At 39.8% G+C, this 7,520-nt stretch overlaps 1 long non-coding RNA gene across 1 annotated transcript; it reads left to right on the top strand.

Annotated features, from left to right (window-relative positions):
• Window positions 1-484: 484 nt before the first annotated feature.
• On the top strand, window positions 485-6,645 carry LOC139445945 (uncharacterized). Its single transcript, XR_011651898.1, has 5 exons — window positions 485-569; window positions 2,407-2,438; window positions 3,217-3,356; window positions 5,292-5,410; window positions 6,323-6,645. It is a non-coding gene; the product is annotated as an uncharacterized lncRNA (long non-coding RNA).
• Window positions 6,646-7,520: the final 875 nt, after the last annotated feature.

Genomic DNA, 7,520 nt, shown 5'->3' with positions numbered 1-7,520 from the left:
AATGTGGGAGGAAAGCCTGAAGTGATGCAGGTCTCGGACGTTTACCACTTCGGTGAAACCCACGAGCCGGGGTATGGTGCTGACAAACCTAGAAACGTAATCGGGGCGAACCGGGATTCGAACCCACAATCATAGGTTTCTGGCTTGCCCAAGGGACGCAACTCTGCACAGCGAATCGCGGCGCCTTAGACGACTGGGCCACCCGTGCCCCCTTATTAGAATAAACCGGATTATAGAAATACAGTATGCCCGACTTGATTAGTTTGATTTCCAAATTTTACTGTTATATATTTCTCTGAACTTTTCTTCGTTGGAATGACACATATGTCTGTAGGTGATATGGCGATATATGAGTTCCTTCCCAGTCACGTCCGTATCGGACTCAATGGCCTGTTGTTATGTTAACCCACAAATTTATGATTGGATATTCGTTTCAAGCCAATGTAGGACAACACTTGAAATTTTAAAGACGAGTAGGCGTTCGCGGATCTCTGCTACTATAAATGACTCCGAACACTCAGGTTCGCTACCCCATCCCTGACCCACAGCAGACTGATCACCCACACCAGGTAATGATAACCCTTTCTCTTATCCTTTCTATTATGCTGACTTTTACCGATGGTCGTAGAGGCATGGGTGGCTAAGTCTCAGTCGACGCAATTCTCTGTGCAAGAGTTGCGTCCCTTTGGTGCGCCAGAAACCGATGATTGGGGCTTCGAATCCCAGATTCGCCCTCGTTGTGTTTTATGGCTCTCAGCATCCTTGCTTGTGAGTTAAAACGAAGTGGCACACATCAAAGACCCGAGCTTTCCCCCCAAATCTAGCTCTTACGCCTTGACATAGCTCAAACAATGTTCAAACCGGCGTTAATCCGAACTCATTCACTCACTCATTCATTATAGTGGTCTTAGATGTGTGTGTTACGAGTATGTGGATTTGTCCTTGGTGATGTACTTTGTGTTTATTCGCTGCAGTATTGTGTATATTGTGGGCTTATTTACGTAAAATCTAAAAATGGCGGCTTTCTATGACTGTCTTACATAGTGGCGTGTCTATCTTGCGATATGTCTGTAGTGTGTGACACTCGAAGGATCGAAATACCAACAGGAGTATTGTGGTATAAAGAAATCATTATTTTATTCATGCTCAAAGATTTTGCAAAGTTTGATTAAATGTTTACAACTTTCGTCCAGAGGATCAACATGGCGCGAAGACATTTTGTATCAAACCTACCTATTGATGCAAGTACTTGTACCATCGTGAAGCACATGTGTAACACAGAAGATGAAACAAATTGTAATTTGCATGTGGTACCTTCAGAACCAGGACTGAGAACATGACACATTTGAGTTTAGATACATATGTAATATAAAAGTCAAATATGATATTCATCCCCATGCAACTTTCTCAAACCCCAAAACCAATAAAGCAATATGGCGCAGTGCAATAGTTATCAAAACCACTCTGGCTTACGTGGTATGAACTTGTAGTGAATATAACAATTCCCAAACTGAGGGTCACTATCCTTTCCTTGTGTTTTATATATATTATATATTATGGGACATTCTCGCGATCTTGACCCTTGGAAACAAGCGAGATTGCGAAAACACGCGATTTTGGCCAATGTCCCTTTCAGTATTCCATAGATTTGACCACTTTCTGCAGATTCAAGAAAAGATGACTCGCACCCGTTGTATCATACACACTCCTGTATAAATGCTCGTGTTCCACACACACTTTTACTTTAACACAAGGATTCATGAACGCCTACTTCTAAGAAATTCAGCGCAGGTAAACACTGAGTGCATGCTGGTGTTTACGTTGCCCCCATAAACGTTCAACATTTGGAAGTTAATTCTTACTGGCCAAGTCACTGCTCTATATGTATTGTACAGCTTTCTGAGCATAAATATAAGTAATAAGAGTGACAGAACCCTCCCCAAGTAATATATGGTAACCACGTACATCTTGTCTCGCGAACACATTTTATAATTTACAATTTTAATTTATTTATTTTACGTACATTTACAGTAATGCACTACGGTCCGTGTTGAATATGTTCAGATAAGACAGGGGTCGCTGTGCAGAGTTGCGTCCCTTGGGCAAGCCAGAAACCTATGACTGTGGGAACGAATCCCAGTTCACTACGATTACGTTTCTAGGTTTGTCAGCACAATACCCGTGCTCGTGGGTTTCACCGAAGTTGTAAACGTCTGAGACCTGTATCACTTCGGGCTTTCCTCCCACATTAAGCTGACACACTGCGATATAACTTGAATACTGTTAAAAGCGACGTTAAACTCACTCACCCACACACTCAGATAAGAAAGATATATCCCAATATCAGTTGCAACGACTGTTCACATCATTTTGTAACCCTGTTTGATTATTACATATCTATTTCAGATTCGAAAGCCCTAACAAAAGCAGGAACAATGGTATGTGAATAAGTTATTAAATAGCACATAAAACCCCAATGAAGATCCCCGTTAGAACTGATCTTCGGCAGCCCTTTCTTGTACGAGGCGACTAACGGGATTTGGTGGTCATGTTCGGTGACTTGGTTAATGAATGCATGTCATTGTATCGCAATTACGTAGATCGACGCTTATGTCAATCAATGTAATATCTGGTCCAGAATCGATTACATACAGACCGCTGTTTCCGTGACTGGAATATTGTTTCGTGCGACCTTAAACAACAAACGAGTAACATATTTTAAATAGTTTGTCCATAAAATATCATTCATTCAACTTATTACACCTAGTGGAGTTTTCTTGTGATTGTTCTCTAGTTCCTGTTATATTTTGGTTTAGGAGTTTTATTTTCCAAACTTTTGGCAAACAGGTTGTGTAATTTAACATCTGTTAGATTCGTATATTTTGTGCTTTGAAACATCGCCATTAATATTTAACGCATGCATTTTCTATAATCACAGGAAAATGTAGAGGTTAAAAGTTCTTAAAGGCGGTGGGGTGGCCTAGTGGTTAAAACGTTCGCGCATCACATCGATGGCCGGTGTTCGATTCTCAACATGTGAATTCCATCTCTGATGTACCAAACCGTGGTGTTGGAATATTGCTATATACCCACGTATTTTTATATTAATTGTAATTATTATACCAAAGTCGCCTAATATCTCACTATAGAACAGCTCTACGTCGACGTATGCGTGGAAACGTTACACATTGCGTATTATCCAAGATCATTTTGCAGTCAAACTGGTGCAACCCTGCCAAGGTGACCCTCTACGAGAAGGAAGACTTCAAGGGTAAATGTTTGACAGTCAGCCGGGACCTCGAAAAGTTGGAATCGTTCGACAATTCCGTATCCTCCGCCATTGTCCATGAGGGAGAGTAAGTTAATATGCACTCAACGGTGTTCTTTATTTTCCTTTTTAGCTTTTTATGTTCTGTTTAGAGGAAGACTCACACCTTGGTTTTTTTGCAGATCATTAGTTTATTGGAGTTTAATTTGCATATTAATCCAGCAGTTACTGGTTACTCTGATTACATGTTTTATTGAGTGCACAGAAGGTTCATCAACCTGTGAAGCCATGTATAATCCCAAACTGGCGTCCACAAGGGATATCCCTTGGTGGGATCAGTGATAGCCATGCATATCATCGGTTACCATGACGTCACAATCAAACGACACAAATCTCTCTTCCACTCATTGGAAAACTTATTTCGTTATTTATCATCCAAAACTTGAGATATCGCTTGGGTGAGATCAAGCGGTATCTACACTGTAGATATCGCTGCAATGAAATTGCATCACAATGCTTTGCAGACCATTGTGACGTCATTGTTACCATGACGTCACAATCATATGACATCACTAATGGCTCTGCTATAGAAGCTGTAAGCAGTACTTTTTACACTTAGTCACTGCTAAATATAGAATACTAAACGAGCTCCCGTGTAATACCAATTTTATGAAACGAGTGAATGGTTGTGGTATCTGACGAGCGAAAGCGAGTCAGATACCATAACTATTCACGAGTCTCATAAAATTGGTTTTACACGGGAGCGAGTTTAGTATTTTATTTATTACTGGCCATTTATAACGTTTTTAGAATTATACTGTTGAGTGTGAATAGGCTGACACATACACAATCCACGGCATAATCCAACTGAGTTTAACACAGTAATACTTCAAATACGTCAAAAGTTGAAACGTATGAATTTAATACCACCCAACGGTCCACCTTTAGAATTCAGGCGTCCGTTCCACAAACATATCGTAGCGTTAAGGTTATCGCAACTCATATACTTTAACTTAGACCAACGACTGCCGTCGCGCTACCGCACGATCGCCTTGTGGAACGGGGCCTTGCACCTCAAAGTTTACAATCACGTCACAATACCCGATGACGTAATTTGTGGAATTTTGTTGCAAGATCCTTCGGCGAAACAATGCCATGTGACGTCAACCTAGCAACAAGGTTGCTGGGGTCATCGTGTGTGCATAAGCTCCTCCCAGTGATCTATCATCTCCACACACAATGTCGTTGAATAAGCCAAGGGATGTTGAGAGCTTTCAATATTTGTTCGTAAAACGTGTTCCGAGAGTACATTAGCACGCGTTTTGGTATTACACAATGTGTAATACAGCTGTATGTTTATTAAACGGGTGATCTTTTCACGGGCAAGTAATAAGTACTGTCTACAAACTGAAAAAGTTAGAAGAATGATGTTGGATGATCAATACAATTTCACCCTCGTGTCTTTTGATATCAAATATATCAAAACTCGGGTGAGATTCTCTGTATATCATCAAGAGTTGATAAAGTTTAAATCTGAGCCTTGCTGGTGATTTTTTAAACTTTTCTCGACGAGTGTTGATAAATACTCGAAGTTGAGATTCTACTTATCATCCCGAATCAATCTTCCAGCTTTTTCGCAGTTTGCAAATAGTAATAACCAGTGTCTTGAGTGTCAAGGTTCGGCAAACCAACTTCAGTGGTTGAGAGGTTAGTGACGTCACCGATGGTAACCGATGATGTCACATTACAAAACAATGTGACGCAATTTCATTTCATCGCTTGGTTCAATCTGCCAACAGAAGGCGCCGGCATAACCATTTCCGGGCTTGACGGAAATAGCCGAACATGAGATAGCGCTTGGTCTCACCAAACAATATCCGGGTACACCTGTGGAAGACAGTTTGTGATGAAAAAAAAGAGGTTTTCATACAAAAGCATATTAAATATAAAGCATGTGTGAAAATAAAATTTGGAAATACACAGTTAACGTTGTTTCTGGTTATATTTAATGTTTCCTATTTAGTTGGGCGCTTTACAGTGAGGTCAAATATTCCGGGAAGCGGATAATCCTCCGTGAAGGAGAGTGCCACAGCAGCCTCCGAGGCCTGAATAACGCTGCTTCATCCATCTGTAAAATCTGAGGTATATATATTTGCTTCTTGTCTTTATCGGAAAAGCTTAGAAGTTGATTTGTGGCAAGACTCCCTTTCTTTGTTTGGAGCCAAGGAGTATAATATAGAGAATCTCAGCCGAGTGTCTTTTGATATCAGATAAACCAACACAAGTCAATTAAGTAGAAAACTCTGATGTTTACCGTACTACTTGTATAGACGAGTGTTGATTTAAACTAAGGAGCAAATGAAACTATATCTCCAAGTTGATTTCATATGTTTGTTTTTTCATTGAAATAAGTAAAGTTGCCGATATCATATTTATTTTTTTAAATTGATGAGTACTTGGGCTCAGTAAGCACTTATAGAATACTTCTACTATTCGTGGTTTTATTTTCTAGAATATAATTTGATACATAAACTTTCAAAAATAAAAATAAGAAATCGCATAAAGCACAACTGCTAATGGTTACCTTAAACATATCTTTGAAAATCTATTATATTTTTTCGCATAAATTTATATTTCGTTTCTTTCCCCAGTCTTCATGTAACCAACTAATTATTACAAAACATTGCTCAACGACAGATTACATTTACAAACTGTTGCATGAATGAATGATGGTTAAATTGACATAATGAAATTTAAAAACAGTTCTTTCAATTTATACATTCAGGTTATACATTCAGGTTAAACATTTAGGTTATACAGTCAGGTTATACATTTAGGTTATACATTCAGGTTATACGTTCAGGTTAAACATTTAGGTTATACATTCAGGTTATACATTTAGGTTATACATTCAGGTTATACGTTCAGGTTAAACATTTAGGTTATACATTCTGGTTATACCTTTAGGTTATACATTCAGGTTATACGTTCAGGTTAAACATTTAGGTTATACATTCAGGTTATACATTTAGGTTATACTATCTCTTGTTTCAGTTGGCGACAAGATAAAGGAGCAGTTCATCCTTTGTTGGGAGGCTGACCTGCTTCACATTCTTCTGACCACCTGCAACACACGGATCGAGTTGTATTCCTTGTTAAAACAGCTACAAAAGCACATAGAATGTTCTATTGAAATTAAAAGAATCTTAGAGTAATTTCAACCATGTACATCGTCAAGTGGGGAAATCTTTATCACCGAATAATAACCAATTGCAAAATATAAAAAAATGAATATACGTAACAATTCGATGCTTGGATGTAAATTTCAGTTGTTGCTTGAAATATCCATAAAAGATTAAAATTCATTTTGCTGTTAATCCTTCTGTGTATTCTTTAAATCGGTGCAAGAAACCGAGCGTTTATACCCAGAGTGAGTGAGTGAGTGAGTGAGTGCGTCAGCGAGATGAGTGAGTCCGAAGTGATGCAGGTCTCAGACGTTTACCTCTTCGGTGAAACCCACGAGCACGGGTATGGTGCTGACAAACCTGGAAACTTAATTGGGGCGAACCGGGATTCGAACCCACAATCATAGGTTTCCGGCGTGCCCAAGGGACGCAACTCTGTACGGTGAATCTCTGCGCCTTTGGGGGGAAGGGATGGGGTTGGGATTGGGGTGTTTCGTGCAGGCCTTTGATGTTGATCACATTTGTTAACCCTCGAACACGTTGAGGTGCGATTGGTATAATTCCGTGACCAGCCGACTTGCACGTAACACAGGTGGTGATAATTTAGTTTGAAGTCGGGAGCAAAAACATGGCGTGATTACTGAACTGTTGGAGAATCAATTCAGGTGTAGACAGTCAGAAACTGTTTTACTCCTTGGGATGCAACTTTATTGTTGGGGAATACCAGCGAATGTACATTTGTGAAAATAAACGGTCAACGCCAGACCAGTTTCCGTTGTGGGTAAAAGGCAAAATAGAGATGAATATGAGATGAATGGATCACTGAAAATGAGTGATGACACCAGATGTTCGAAGCTCTACATAGATTTATTCAAAACTGTTCACACTTCTCAGAAGGTTTATGTAACAGAAGAGGTGCCGAGAACGAGTCGTCTGAGGCGCCACAATTCGATGTGCAGAGTTGCGTCCCTTGGGTACGCCAGATACCTATGATCGTGGAAACGAATCCCGGTTTGCCCCGATTATGTTTCTAGGTTTGTCAGCACCATACCCGTCCCCGTGAGTTT

Source organism: Haliotis cracherodii, unplaced genomic scaffold, assembly GCF_022045235.1.
Source record: "Haliotis cracherodii isolate W230 unplaced genomic scaffold, xgHalCrac1.p SCAF_6, whole genome shotgun sequence".
NCBI lineage: Eukaryota > Metazoa > Mollusca > Gastropoda > Lepetellida > Haliotidae > Haliotis > Haliotis cracherodii.
The sequence above is the reverse complement of the archived record's forward strand: the minus strand, read 5'-3'. Positions and strand labels throughout refer to the sequence as shown.